Below are 16,995 nucleotides of genomic sequence, written 5' to 3'. Positions count from 1 at the left end.
GCTATAAAGTACAAGGGGGATACCAATTCTGATTGGTTAGGAATGGAATGGGATAAGACCTCCAGAGATGATTCCTGAACTATCTTGAAAGATGAGGAAGACTTAGCTCAGGAAAGGACAGTGTGGGAAGGGAAAATTATTGTAGCTAACGGGCGTACCATGCATAAAGAGGAATTATGGTACAAGAAAAATTGCCCACTAATCGACCTAAAAATAAACAAGTAAACATACAAAACCAAAGAGAACTGGAAAATTATTGGCTGGACACACCATCTTGATAAAAGACATTTTAAAAATGCCATCTAAGTCTGATTTCTGGTAATGGTAAACTGGGTAACTCAGATTAACCCTCCCACTGAAAACAGTAACATATGCTGGACAAAATGTATATCTCTCTGTGTGTGTATAGCAATTTAAAAATACTCAAGCTTTGAAAAGTTAGTGGGTCCTTCCTGGCCAGTTTTTGCATGAGATCCCGTAACTGGGAGGTAAGCAGAATATTGAAGCACCAAAGCTATCTTTATCCAGAAGGTACTTATCAATGACACAACAATTTGTACCCTGGTTCCATGTCTGTGTTGTGTGCAGAAGGAAGTCAAGGCCCACGGCCTATTGAGGGTGAGGAATTTTGCAGGAGAACACTTCTTCTGAGCTGGAGCCCCGGGGTCTACATCCTCATGTATGGATGAACCAGATTTAGATCTTCCTCGTCTACCTCCACAACTATTAGCATCTGCTGAGAGAGTTGCCTTGGCACCTTTGCAATGGAGAAGAAAAAGGGAAGAAAAAGAAAAGCAGACTTCTCTGGGAGGTTGTGGTTCCTGTAGGCCCTTCTCTGGGAAGATTCAGAAGAAACCTCTCTAGATTTGCATCCTGAGTAGGCAAAACTTAAGCCAGGAATTCTCAGGCTTAAATTTAGTATGAGGTGGTCCAGGATGGTGAAGACTGCTAGGTACCAGGCAGATGTAAATGAAAATCTTCTTACAAAGGAAAAACAGCTATCCTAAGGTCTCAGAGAATCCTCACAATATTTTTGAAGGTAATAGCCATTAAGCAGTCAGATACAAATGTTGCTTATATAGCTCAAAATGGATTAAAGATGTAAATGTAAGACCCTAAACTGTAAAACTATAAGAAGAAAGCAGGGAAAAGCTCTTTGACACTGATCTTGCTAACAATTATTTGGATATGATACCAAAAGTGCAAGGAACAAAAGCAAAACTAAACAAGCAGGACTACATCAAACTACCAAGCTTCTGTACAGCAAAAGAAACAATCAATAAAATGAAAAGGCAACCTATAGAATGAGAGAAAATATTTGCAAACCATCCATCTGCTAAGCGGTTTATATCCAAGATATATAAAGAATTCATATAACTCAATAACGAAATATAGTTTGATCAAAAATGAGCAAAAGTCTTCTATAGATATTTTTTCCCCCCCAAAGAAGACATACAAATGGCTAACAGGTACATGAAAAGATGCTCAACATCACTAATCATCAGGGAAATGAAAATTGAACTCCACTGGAATATCTCTTTATACCTGTTTGGATGTCCAATATTGAAAAAAAAAACCCCCAGAAAATAACAAATGTTGGCAAAGATGTGGAGAAAAGGGAATCCTTTTGCATTGTTGGTAGAAATATTAATTGGTACAGCCACTATGGAAAACACTATGGAGATTCCTCAAAAAATTAAAAATAGAATGACCATATGATTCAGTAGTCCCATTGAATGGCATATATCTGACAGAAATGAAATCGGTATCCCAGAGATAGCTGTACACCCATGTTCATTGCAGCATTATTTACAATTGCCAAGATATGAAAACAACCTAAGTGTGCACTGATGGATGGATAAAGAAAATGTTATACACACACACCACACACACATACCATGGGATAATATTCTGCCATAAAATGAATGAAACCTGCCTTTTATAACAATGCAAATAGACCTTGAGGCCATTATGCTAAGTAAAATAAGTCAGACAGAGAAATCTGTATGTCCTTACTTATATGTGAAATCTAAAAAAGCTGAACTCATAAAAAATAGAGAGTAGAATGGTGGTTGCCAGAGGCTGGGTGGTGGCTGGTGGGGAGAAATGAGGAGATTCTAGTCAAAGGGTAGAACCTTCCAGGTATAAGATGAATAAGTTTTGGGGATCTCATGTACAGCATGGTGACTATAGTTAATAGCATTGTATTATATACTTGAAAGTTGTTGAGAGAGTAGATCTTAAATGTTATCACCATATAAAAAGATAATTATGTGAGTTAACTAACCTTATTACAGCAATCATTATGTATTAACTAACATTATGACAATCATTTTGCACTATATTCATGTGTCAAAGCATCACATCGTACACCTTAAACTTACATATTTATATGTCAGTATATCAATAAAGCTAGAAAAAACAAAAGAAAATGTGGTATACACACAATGGAACATTTTTCAGACATAAAGAAGAATATTCTGTTATATGCTACAATGTGGATGAAGCTCCAGGACATTATTCTAAGTGAAATAAGCCAACCACAGAAGAATATTGCATGATTACACTTACATGACATATCCAGTGTAGTCAAACTCATCAAGAGGAGAATGGTAGTTGCCAAGGGCAGGCATAAGGAGAAATGGGGAGTTGTTGTTAAATGGGTAGAAAGTTTTAGTTGTTCAAGATGAAAAGGTTCTAGAGATCTGCTGTACAACACTGTGCTTATTCAGCATTCAACATCATACTGTTCACTTAAAATTTTCTTAAGAGGATTGATCTCATTATTTTTTTTTTATCAAAATAAAAAATATGCATGTGAGAGGACAAAATGGATGTTTGAGAAATGAGGTAGGGTGAATGTTTCATGTTCTAGATTGACTATTTCAGTCAGTAGCCCATTCGTAAAATATGTTCACAAATTAAGACAGTAAAAGAACAAGCCTCACAGGATATTTCTAAGACATATGACCAACAAAAGGCTGTTGTTCAGATTATATGAAATATATACACACCAATAAGAATAATATAAACAATTCAACAGAAAAAAATGTCCAAAGACTTCAACAGGCATTTACAAAACAGGTATCCAATGGTCAATAAACATTTTATAAGACATTCAATATCATTGCTGACAAGGAAAAGGCAAATTAAAAACACAAGGGGATACCTATACATACCTATCAAATTGGTTAGAAATTTCAAGTCTGACACTTCCAAGTATTGGTGAAGATATGGAGCCACAGAAACACTCATCACTGGTAGAAGTATAAATTGATACAGCACTGTGGAAACCAGGGATGCATTATTTATTAAAGTTGAATAAATACCTGTTATCCTATGACCCAGAAACTTCCCCCTAAGTGCGTTATGCTTAGAGATATACATGCTTATGTATACCAGGAGAAATGGTTCAGAAATGTTCACAGAAATATCTATTTTAAATATTTTAAACTGAAAATAAGTCAAAATGCCTATTAGCAATCGGATGGTTAATTAGATTGTGATATATTCACACAATAAAATACTATACAGCACTAGGAAGAAACAGACTCTAAGTACACACAATAACATGGATGAATCAAATAACTTAAGGTTGAGCAGAAAGCAAAAACTCATACAGTATGATTCATTTACATAGAATTTAAAAACATGAGCAAAAACTAATCTATATAGTATTAGGAATACATATAATTATGGTAAAAATATAAAGAAAAGTACAGAAGTGATAACTGGAAAAGATTGATGGTCACCTCTAAAAAGACTTTCCAGGTTATATTAACAGTAAAAGTAGTTTTAAGAAAGCAGTCTAACATCTGGTCATATGTTTTCAAGGTAATAATCTAAATCTCTGTTCTTTCTTCTTTATTAATACTTACTTACTCTTAATTTTCCTTCTACGCTTCTGTTCTCTTTTACTTTTCCATTTAGTTATTTCATACTTTAAAAATCATCCAATATAAATGTTAACTTTGATTATCCTACTGTTAATGCTGAAATTTGATGCCAAAATATATGCAAAAATTCAGCAAAAGGCCATTCTCAGGCAAATCAGCTATATATGTCTGACTGGCTGATCTCACTGAAGAATTTCACCGAAGAATTTTATGCAGAAATTCGTGCTTCAATATTCAGTTATATTCACAGTCTGTTACCTCATGTTGTTTTAAGACAACAAATGTGGCTATTTAAACAAGTCAAGATGATCATTTATTTTAATTTTCATTATGTTATTTAAATCATGAGAAACCAATGTTTAAGAGAGATGGGAGCGATACACAAAAATCCAACATTTAAGATGAGAGATGAAAATTAACTTTTATGACAGTTTTTTTTAACAGTTCCCACAAGTTTAAAAAAGAAAATATGATTACATATTTAAATTAATATGGATTACACATTCAAATTAATAGGTTTGGGGAACATATTAATTTTTGGAAATGATGATTTACATTTAAGACATAGGCAAACTTTTCCCAATTAATTATGTATAGCAATATTTATTATCTCCCAAATTATTTATGTATTTCAGTATCTCTTCTCCAAATATAATCTATAGGAATATGACTCCCCAAATTTTAGCCAACAGTCATGCTAGTGTGTCTCTAAGACTAATGGTCTCACATCTAAGATTTGTGAGTATAATCTAAATGGCTACATGTTAAGATTTTTTCTTTAATTTTTAACAAAAAAATTTGCAAGGTCAGAGGGCTCACTTGTTATTGACAACTCATAGGTTATTGAAATTTCACCCCAAATCTCTTCAGCCTCATGCATCCATCTCTGTACCTCTTGCTTTATCTCCATGCTTTCAAGTTCTCTGAGGAAGATGGAAACTTCAGGAAGTGGGAAAAAATGATCTGTAAAATAATAATTATACGCGGAAAGACCTCTGAGAGTAAACTATAATCTTTAATCTAAAACCCGTACTCATGCCACTAAAAACCTGACAAAGTAAGAGCACTGTTACCTTGGCAGTCGCTCTTTTTCCCTGCTGTCAATTAAAATTTCATGTTTAGCATCTCCTACAAATGTTGAAATTCGAAGTGAAGGCAAATTGGCATATCTATGAAAATTACATATAATTAAAATTTTGTGAATCCTTCTGTCATATTTATAAGAAATTTCTTGTTTTACCAATTCATTTAATTTTTAATTTAAAAAAATTTAATTTAAGAAACTCCTCATTCAAATAATAAATCCATCTCAGGGAAAATAAACTCCTTGTCTCTCATCATGTCTCGTTAGCTAGCTGTGTCAGGTAGCGGCCTGTTTTCCTTCCAGGTTTATGACTGCTAAACATGAAAAGCTAGTGTCCAAAAATATCTGGTGCTTCATAAGCCTCATCAGGTACTGTACAATTATGTTCCTATCCTTAATAGACATTGTTCATTAGTTAAATATACTGATGGTTATTAAATATTAGCTGTTGAAAAAGTTTTAAGCATTATTATTTAAATTATGCTCATATTTTAAGTATTGTTAATATTTACTCAGAAGGTTATTTTTTAGAATCTTTTATGCAAAGAATCTCTCAATTCTTAAATATGATTTAATTATATCTAAGGGCCATTTTTATCCAGGACAACTCTCTTTAATTTCATAATGAAAACCAAGGCTTAAATAAGATTAACTTAATAAATACTCCTTTGCAGAAAACTCTCTGTGCATTCTCTGTCTGTCTTCATGTGGTTCCTCTGGAATGAACTCATCCACCCAGGTAGTAGAGTAAATACCTTCCCCTTGAAACTTTTCTAGGTATAAAACACTTTCTCAGTTGTTAAATTGCAAAATTTGACACTTATTTGGAATATAACCACAGAAAATTGGTCTTAAATAGTTGAAGATGCCTTTATGTAGGTAGATATTTTTCTTAAAAAAATGGAAATTTATGCTCGTGAGGTCGTTACTGAAAGAAGACTGACAGTGTCAGTTTAATGTATTCTGATTCACATCGTTCATCTATATAAACTGACATCTTCATACATACAAAATTTATTCATGATGACTAGGACAAGCAAAAGGAGGAATAATTTGAAGGAAATTAGATTATTTATTTTTTTAAAAAAAGAGAGTGTTAAGAAGTCTAAAAAGTGATAAGAAAATGTAGATGACAAGTAACATGATGCAGAGAATACATCAAAAGAACTAACAGATGATGAGTTTGCTTACATTGCAGTGATAATTTCACACAATTTTGATTATTTTAAAAAATAAATCCTAAAATAATAATCCTTAACTATTTTTCAGTAAACATAGTCATGATGATAGGATTAAGTGAATCTAATGAGCCAGCTTTATGGTTACTTGTTACTATTTTCAAGTTAAATAACAGAAAAAACATTATATGGAGAGAAAAGCCTAATAACTAGCAAAATCAATAAGGATGTTTAAATAGCCACCAAACACAAGATATAACAATTGCTTTTTTACCTGCTACACCCCTGACTTCTCCCCGCCCTCCACACATAAACCTGTGGGTCCAAAGTTGTATAGATTTGGTCTCCAAGTTATGGTCCAACTATCTGGGGCCTCATTATTTTTCACCGGATCCACCTAACTCCTTCCATTCTATTAAATATCTTTTTGGGGAATCTCAATTTTAATTATCTCCAGGCATGCTAGTTTTTATGTCACTCATTCATTCAACAATCATTATACTGTCTATTAAGAGCAAGATGGACAAGATTTCCACCTCCTGGAGTTACATTCTAACATATTAGAGTTCATGGTTGTATTGGTGGTTACATGAGTTTATGGTTTATATAAATGCACTGTGTTCTGACACTTGCAACCTGCAACTTTGTTTAAGTAATCTCTTTAAGTCTCAATTTCCACTTTGGTAAAACAGTAATAACAGTATCTATCTCAAAGTATTGTGATTAATATGATAATATGAATAAGTGTTGAGCATACTGTGTTCTAGTAAGTGTTCACTTAATGCCAGTCATTATTATCATTATCATCATCATCATTATGCAGTAGTTTGCTTACTGGGGTTCAGAACCAGGGGATGGGGATGGAGTGGTAAGAATTGTACGAATGAGTTGTGAACCAAGGCAGGAGTGAGGTTAAGGCTGCCATCTTTTAATCTTTTCTCAACAGTGAGCAGGTTTAGAAAGGGTAAACTGAGGCATATTAGAATTTTTCAAGAGTTTAATTGAGCAAACATTGATTCAAAGCAGGCAGCACCAAGCTGAAAGTGGTTAGGAGCACTCTGTTCACAGGAGCTAGGGCTAAAGTTTTTAAAGAGAAGATGCAGAAGCAAAGCACGGAAATTATTTGATTGGCTATAGCTTAAGGTCATCTATTTAGGAAAGCCTAGTTTGTTCTTTGTGATTGGTTGTTCTTAAGTGTTATTTTCTCAGATTCAATGCATAGACTCTGGCTCAGGTTTTTGGTTTGTTTATATAGGCTACCAAGGGCCACTTCAGTACAATGCACTTCTTGTTTATTATTTTAACATAATGCAGTACCAGTTTTTAGCTCAAAACATTTTAGACAATAAAGAAAGCCAGAGGGCGGGGGACCACTCCCATGATCCCGTTTCTATCTATTGATCGTCTAGACTGTGGCTACAATGAATTGATCTAGACATGGGAAAATCAGTCTTGATCGCCTCTCACAGCCAGAAGGAAAATCTTCTAGGGGTCACTCCATCTCTCATTTCTCAGTTTTCCATATATCTCTAAGCAACAAGGGGAAACTGTAGAGATAAGACTGTGGAGTTTATCCTAACGATGAATACACCACGAGTTAGTGATAATGATGTAAAAATATGGCCAAATTGGGTGTGTTTTAAACATACCTACCACTTCATTTTTATACTCCTTAGGATAAGGAGTAGGCAAACACTGTAATCAGTGCAGCCTAAACAACTGAACATTATGCTCACCCTTGATTGGTACAAAGGTATTTCACTTTTTATCCCAAACATTCACAGCCTCCTTCATTTGTCTTTTTTTTCTAACCAGAGAGAAGTTTCTCTCCACTAAAACAATGAAGGAATTGGACCTCACATCTAGTTGTAGGTATGCAGACAGAAACAAATGCAGGAGAATTCGTGAGTTCTTTAGCTTATACAATGGAGAGGAGTGCTCTTCAAGAAAAAACAAAAGTACAAAAACAAATTTAAGTGCAAATGTTTATTTAGAATGAGAAAAGACATGACAGCACATTATAAATTTTAAAAAGCTAAAGATTTTCCAAATACAAAATCCAGAAAAGTAATAATACTTTTATTAATTGTTTTACAAACCTCCATAATACTTTTTACGTACGTGTTTTGGTTACATAATCTTTAATTATCTTCTCAAATGATTTCAAATGATTTTCCAGTGACAATGATTATAAAATAAAATATATCTTACAGTTCAGAATTTGCAGCCTTAGGAAATCATGTGATTTTACATAAGTCTCAACCTTTTTATATTTAAGGATTTTCAGCCTATATAAAAACCAGCTATAATTTGGTGGAGACCAACTCTGTGTGTAATGGGGACATCTCAGATTGCCAATAATACTGAGGAAACGAAGCCACTGATGGTGATTGAGGGCTGCTGTAGGCTCAGCTTGTGTAGCTACAGCTGCTCCACAACTCAATCCTTCAAACTATTCACGCCCTTGTTCAAAAAATGATGCCCCAGGTGTGGCTGCTGCAAGTTAGCCAAGTCTCAACTTTCATTAAGCATCATCTTTGGCTCTTTGACAGCACTCCCCAGCTACCTTGTGTTTGCTGATGCATCCACCTGACCTCCAGGTGTCTTGAAGTTCCTGGATCCTGCTTAAGCTCATGTTCTGGCAGCTTTTTTTCGTTCCGGTACCTTTTAGTCTCTGCACATAGACTGCTCAAGCATTGCTAAGGTAAGGGATGCTGACCGAAATTCAAGGTCTGCTGATCAAATTTGTTTTGCCTTTAATTTAAGAGATTTGCATCCTTTGCTAGTGTTCTTGCCTCACACACTTGCTAGACCCTTGCCAAGCACATTTCTTTGTCTGCAACTCACACATTCCACAACATCAAAAGTGATCTAGGCTTATAGAGGCTATAATACTAATACTTACCTGACTTATTGATTTTCTTTTAACTTTAACTTCACTTTGTTATGAAGTTGTATTTAGTGAATTTGGTTTAAGTAAATGCTTAATTTTTGATAAGCGATTAAGGTTTGGGATACAGTCTGACATGTTATCCCACTCATTCATGAATCACTCTCAAAATGTGTGAATAAAAGTTAGTTTTCCTCAGCTCAAGCATATCTAACATTTTAATTCTCACGTTCAAAGTCTCCTTTGACCTTGAACTGTATTAGCTGAGGGAATGTTCTTTGTGAATTTGAGAACAGGTTAGAGAGTCCAGACCTTTTAGGCCTTCTTTTTCTAAACTCTTTAGAGTCTTCATTCATGAATCACTCTCAAAATGTGTGAATAAAAGTTAGTTTTCCTCAGCTCAAGCATATCTAACATTTTAATTCTCACGTTCAAAGTCTCCTTTGACCTTGAATTGTATTAGCTGAGGGAATGTTCTTTGTGAATTTGAGAACAGGTTAGAGAGTCCAGATCTTTTAGGCCTTCTTTTTCTAAATTCTTTAGAGTCTTAAAAAAAAACTCCAGTTCATTATTTTGAGAGAGAAGTTTTTTGTTTTGTTTTTTTTTTTTTACAATAGGTGGAATAAAATTCTGAAGGAAATGTACTCTTTGCTTAGGAAGAACAGAGTATTTTTGAGACTGTTCATGGGAGTTGTGGTATCAACTGCTGTAGGGCTGTATCATTACTTGCATGCATCCTAGACACTTTTGCTTTCATAAAGCCCTTCCTTCATAAAAAAAATATTAAAAATTCTATTTTACAATTGCGTTGGTATAAAGACAAATATAATCCAGGTTGGATTCTATTTATATGTATTTTTTTGAATTAAAAAAACATTTAAATGTTTAAATTAAGACATTTTCATTAGCCTCTTAAAGTATCATGGGTCCTGGGCACTGTGGCTTTTGTGTTTAACGGATAAGTCAGTTCTACTTATTTTATTAAAAATACAGCAAAGTATTAAATTAGAAACTCAAGATGCCATACTATTCCCTCGGCTTTAAATGAAGAAGACGCACTTAAAAACAAGGTTATTACTAATTACTTCAATCACAATGAAATTTACTAGAGAATAAGTATCATTTATCATACTAACATTCAGTCTTAGGCCATATTGTTGCCTTCTGGAAATAAATATAAACTAAATATAAGTACTTCTAATATGTGGCAAACTCAGTAATTATGCCCTAAAATTGAGTAGCAGGATAGAAAACACTTTAAGAATCAACTTAAGTAGAGAGTCTAATGTTATGTGGCAAAGGTGTGGAGGAATGGGAAGGAAGAATGTGCCACTGGTGGGCCTGTCTGGTAGGGCTACAACCAAAGGCAAGGTGGGTTTCCCCTTAATCAGCAACATTCAGCAGCTCCAGGAAGATGCCTTTCCTCTTACTTGCTTGGTGATGCTTGTAATTAACTTGACTGAGAATGTAGACTTTCCTTTCTGTAGTGGACATGGTGCTTATAATGTGAAAACCACTGAGAAAAGGAAGTATTGTATGACATGTACGATGCAGGATTCAGGATTGCCATCTGAACCATCTCTGAAAGCAAGTTTTGTTAAGAGGAATGATCTGGTTTTGCTTAGCTTTTAGAATCTGAAACGTCTGTTGGAGGGATGGAGACAGTCCTTTAGAAGTGTAGGTTGTCCATTGGCCTTCCTTGAAGGATAGCATGTGGGTGAGGGGATACAGATAAAGGAATCTGGGATACCAAAAAAGTACCCGTCTTCACAATCTGTGCTACAATCAGGGTGCGGGGGGCACAATGGATTTTCTGAAGCAGTTTTAGAGTCTTGTTGTTTTGATGTTGGTTGGAGTGTGGGCAGAAATGGAACTGGGGAAAGGAGAAGGTGCCATGGCCAGAATTAGGCCAAGGAAACCAGCAGGGCTCCTGATACAATTGTGCAGGTTGTGTACTGCTCGAAGCTGCCACATCTAAGGGAGGGTGGTTTGTTTACTTTGCAGACATCTTAGGTTTACATATTTATTAAAAGTTTTCTGATAGTTGGTAGTGGGTTATCTTGTTTTAATAAAGTTAGCATATTATGTTCATTTTCTGACAGATGGGAATTAAATGACTCGGGGTAAGAGAGAGTCTCTAATTTACAGAAAGGTACATTTAGGCTATTAGCCCTCTACCCCCCGGAAAGGTCACCAGCTCAAAAGAATTCTTGCACTTTGCCGTCACTGAGGGAAGGAGTCATGTTTTAGTCATCATTTTTCCTATGACCTAATATAGTAGGAGAGTATGTATGTGAAATTCAACTTTCTCCAGAACTGTGGTTGCCACTAGTCACATGAAGGCTATTCAGCATTTGAAACACAGCATTTCTGAATTGAGATGCACTCTAAGTATACGATACACACTGGATTTTGAAGATTAAGTATATAAAAAATGTAAAATAGCTCCTTAATACCCAGTTTATATTGATTATATATAGAAATAATTTTAATATAATAAGTTAAATAAAATATATCATTACAATTAATTTCCAATTTGTGCACTGATCTGTTTTGTAATTGATAAATTAATGAGAAAGTAAGCATTCTAAAAGCACACTAGCAGGCTTTACTCAACCAACTATGGACTTTTGTTAAATACCAGTGTCAAGGCATATGAATTTTCATCAGCACCACAAACTTTCCTATGGGGACGAGTGAGGTGGACTAAAGAATAGTCAATATATGCCATTGAATCCAGACTGTTCTCATGCTAAGTAGAAATGGCTTTTCCTGGGAGAATCTAGTTGCCAGGTGTGGGTGGGGCAGGCTGAGACTGAAGGTGCTCTTGTTTGGAAGTGGGGTGTGTGTGTGTGTGTGTGTGTGTGTGTGTGTGTGTGTGTGTGAGAGAGAGAGAGAGAGAGGTCCCTGTTAGTGTTGCAGCTAAGAACCTGGCCTCTGAAGTCGGAGTTCCAGGGTTCACACTTCAGGTGCATAATCTCTGACAACACAGTTCTCTCATTTGGGGAGGGAGAGAGAGAGAGAGAGGGAGAGAGAGGGAGAGAGAGGGAGAGAGAAGTGGAGAGAGGTGGAGAGAGTGTGTCAGGGGAGAGAGGAAGGATAAGGGCAAAGGCAAAAAAGAACTCTCTGATATAACCTTTCTAGGACTAAATACTATCACCAACATAATACCATCTATACTGGAATTTTCGGGGTTGAATCAAACTCTGGCTGTCCTAAAACTTGGGTGTGATGTATATAATGCAATAAAATTGTGGAAGAATTTCTTATTCTGTCAACATTCAGTGTTCCACTGACAGGTACTGATTACATAAAACTAATGTCCAAAATATCAAAGAAAATATACATTTGTTCAAATGGTACAATACCAGAAGGAAGCATGAAATATTTACTATTCAATTCTGTTGCAGGTTTTATGATAAAAAAGTTATTATATTTGAGTGGATGTCAAGACAAGATTGTGAATTTAACAAAGGAACCCCTTAGGTAATTTATACTTCTTTTGAATAGGTCAAATGCTTATAAAATAAGAAACATTTTAGTTTGACAGTCAGAAATCTAATACAGTAAAAACAAAGGCCTTTCGAACTGCTAATCCTTAACTTGGTCATCAAAGATAATAATTCATTTGCTTGTTTATTATTATTTTTTAATTTGAAAAGTACCAATTGTTCTAAGCTGTGGTCCAAATACAAATTTAGCAATTCATATACCTATCACTTACTATTCTACATTGAAGACAAAAAACAAAGATGTTTTAACTAAAAAAAATCATGGGCGCTTGAGTCCCCATCTCAGAAAGAAAAAAGAGGCTGTTAGTTGCTGAAAATCTATCAGCATTATTTAGTTTAAGTAGTTTTATATGAACAATATAACTCTTATTTTCTTTTTTCTTTTTGAGCACATATTTGGTTTTCATCCCAGGCTTTTTAGGATTTGGCACTTCTCTCTCTAAAGAGAAGGGCCAAATTGAGTAGTACTCCCGATAAGAAGTGTTTGTGGGAAAGGATGCTTGATATGAACCCACACATAGCCCAGAAAATATTCCTGAAACCACTAATATATTAAAATAATGTCACAAAGAAGCTAGGAGGACTTAGAGGTTTGTATCATGATTAAGAGTGTAAGCGCTGAAGCCTGAATACCTAAGACTGAATCCTGACTCTGACACTAGTTGTGACCTTAGGCAGGTTACTTCACTTTATGCCTTAAAATCTTCACCTGTAGAATGAGGGATAAAACCTCATGAGGGTTGTTTTGAAGAGTAAATAAAATAATGCGTGTAAAGCACTGTGCCAGACATATAATAATTGCTCATAAATATTAGCTATCATTTAATTCTTCCACAGTTCCTCACAGTTCTATGCCCATAGTCCTTAAAGTATTTGTGGGGCAAATAAAATTTGTGGGGCAAAATATATTAGTTTGTTTAATAGATTTCCTTAACATGCCCTTAGCCTACCAAATTTCCAATAATATGAGGATATCTGTTGTTAAAACAGTCTGGCTCTTCCTTCAAACTTTGTGGTCTTGCCTTTCTTTACCAAAATGATTTGCTAGCCCCATCTTTGCCTCCTCTTCTGCTCAGTGAGACTTGCCTCTACACAAGTACCCTGTGCCGCTTTAAGATTTCAGAGGGTCAATTAAAGAATTGTTTGCAGATGAAAGGGGGCACTCCCCCTTTCCCACCACCATATTCCATAATTTCTTTTTCTCCTGTGTATCTAGAAGATTGCTGGAAACAGAAAGGCTACCACCAAGAGAAGGTTTTATAGGTGTTTAATACAGTTGAGATAAAATTGATTGGTACTTTTCTTCTAAACACTTCCTTGCAGGGGTAAGACTTCAAAAACAAAGAGCAGGTAACCATAAGGAAAAAAGTTCCAGTACTGGGCATCAGCTTGTGACTAGAGCTGTTTTCCTCAAACCGGGGCCTGGCCTCTGGAAAAATCCTAGTCCTCTAAGGGGACCCGGCCAGTGGTGTTTGCATGTGTAAGCCTGGGATGCTGGGACCGAATCCAGTTTCTACCCTACCAGTACTGAGAATGCGGGCAAATTACTTAACCTCTTTTGATATTGATTTCTCACATGTTACATGAGAATAATACAACTTATAAGATCCTTGTGAGGAGATGAGATGGTAAAGGTAGAACACCTGGCACATAGTAACTATGAAATAAGTATTGGTTATTGTTACTGTTACTATTAATTTTACATCTGTGCCTTTGCTTGTGTTCTCTCTGCACAAAAGCTTCTTCATCTATTTGCTGATGTGGGGAACTCCTTTTAGGAATGGCTCACTTTCTTGGAGAAATAGCCCCTGATTTTTCCTAGTGTTGTTGAGTCTCACCTCCCTCTATACTCTCAAGTTTTGTACATATCTCATGATTTTTAGTTTGGGGTTCTTATTCCCCTTCCCCCGAACTGTAAGCTACTGTAAACACAAAGCATAAGTTCAACACATGCTTACTGACTGAATTAACAGTTTCTTTCTCCAACCTTATCCCTCCTGACAACTCCCCATATAAACTGCATCTAATTTTATATCCTAGACTCTAATTTCATGGCCCCTGAGACTTCCTGCTCCTCATGCATTTTTGTGTCCTATTAAGTCAAACCCTCTTTGTATTCTGTTCTCTTCCTGTAGGTCTACCATGTCCTCTCCTTGTGGCAGCCTCCTCGCCCAACTCAACAAAATTCCTTAGTCTTTCATCATGCATTTCAAAGCTGCCTCCTAAATTAAGCCTCAGTTAATGATTCACATTAACTTACCTTTCCAACTCCACTCAGGATGACTGCTCAGAAATGTAACATCTACGGCATAAAAACAATCTCAGTAGCAGCACTATTATTACAGGTGCCGGATGAATAAACTCTTTCCACTCCTCCCTAAACCCCCAGTGTGGGCTGATCAAACTGAGCACTCAAACACTAGATGTCAGGTATAACAGATATGTTTGGTTTTTGCTCTGGAAGGAAGATTAAGGTTTCTCGCAGGGGGCTTCTGGTTAGGAATCCTTTATATGGTAGGCGAATCATTTGAGATGCCCTTGACAGCTAGTTTCAAGAGACCCAACATGATGACTTAAACACGAAAGGGGTTTATTATCTTGCATAAGAAAGAATCTTAGAAGTCTTTTACATTTTGTTTTCTGTTACACGCATACACTTGCACATGTGTATATGAAATATATTTATCTGCCTATGTTTTTCATTTTTTATCTTATTTGCTTTTTAATGCATTTAGGAAGATAAATATTTTTGATCCATATGTATGTTTAATTTTATATGCTACTTTTAGGTTTTAATTCTTTTGACATTATCTCTTAGTTTTTTAATATGGGCAATGATAACATTAGTATATTTTCTCTTCCTTCCTCCTTTCCTTCTGGCCCTCCACTACTCAATTTTGGTCAACATATTATATTTTTAGTTTTTAGCTTTGTACCTTTTAATGTTCTTGTATTTTAAATACTTGTTTTGTCAGCTAAATAATGTCCTTTGATTCACATTTATTACATATAAGACCATAGGTGAATTTACTCTATTACGTACCTTCTTTCCCTCTTCCTCTTCCAATTTTTTGTTAGGTATATATTTAAAAATTTTCAGGACATATAGCATGCCATTTTAATCCCTTCATTTGCTTTTGGATTGGTTCTACAGTTAACTATCCTACATGCCCACTACCATTCCTTTTGCTTTAGGGTAAGGAATTTGCCAAAAGCTACACAGAAAGTAGGCGATAGAACCAGTATTTAAAACAAAGTTTGACAGAAAATTTCATGTGTTTTCCAGTACTCCATACCATTTTTGAAAGTGGAAATACACATACACACACATTTAAAAGATAAACTATTCTGAAAGCAAAAGAGATCAAAATAGTACATGGAAAAATGAGCAAAATATAAAAAGAAGTAAAAAGGAAACAATAAAATAGAAATAAATATATGAAAGAGATAAATACATGAAAAAGACAAAGTCACTTCAATGGCATAAAATATGCAAAAATAAATGATTTAAAATTTTTCACGCGAGTATAAAATATTACGTATTTCTTGACAAGATATTTAAAGCCAATCGTTAGTAAAAGTAAAGAACAAAGGATTAACAAGCATATAGAGGGTTACATTTTTTTTCAAAAAGGTCTTAAAATAGACAGCAGGTTTGGTTAAAAATCCTTGAGATAATCTGCAATCCTTGAACAAAGGCAACAATAGACTCTAGCATAATACTTAACCCATTTGCTCTCCTAAGGGATAGGTTTCTTGCAAGAGATTTCTGCTTTGGTTTTCTTTGACAATTATGTAAATCCTTTGGGTTGCCATCAACTGCCAGTTTCAGAAGATCCAAAACAGCTTAAACATAACAGGGAAGTCCAGAGATAGGGTGGTATTTCCAAGATTGTTTATTTCAGTGGCCTAATGAGGACATCAAGATTCCAGGTCCTTACCATCTTTCTCTATTGCGGCCACTGACATCAGGTTAGCTTTTTCCCAAGGCTGTTCCCCTCAGGGATACAAGATGGGTGCAGCAGCTCCAAAACCACATCCTTACAGAACCACAACAAAGATCAGAAAAGAAACCAGCACTTTTTAGTGGACATTTTCAAGAATGTGTAATCCTGTCCAAGTGGCCTTTCCTACAGACCTCCCAAGTATCAATGACTGGAACTGTGCCACATGCTCACTGCTAACCTAATCAACAGTAAGAGAAGTATAGTTATCGTTATTGCTCTAACATAATCTAGATTCCCCTTTACATCCCTGTGGCTAAGGATGGACACAGACTCATCTGAAGCACATAAATACCCAAATTCAATGCAAGAAGGAAATAATCAGCCCACGGCATTTGTGTATATGGAGACAGAACAGAAAGACTTCACCTTTTATATTCTACCAGTCTGCCTCTCACTTTTGACTCTCAAATACCAGTGAGAGTCAAGAT

This window comes from Pteropus alecto, unplaced genomic scaffold, assembly GCF_000325575.1.
Source record: "Pteropus alecto unplaced genomic scaffold, ASM32557v1 scaffold7, whole genome shotgun sequence".
Lineage (NCBI taxonomy): Eukaryota > Metazoa > Chordata > Mammalia > Chiroptera > Pteropodidae > Pteropus > Pteropus alecto.
Note: the sequence above shows the minus strand (reverse complement) of the source record.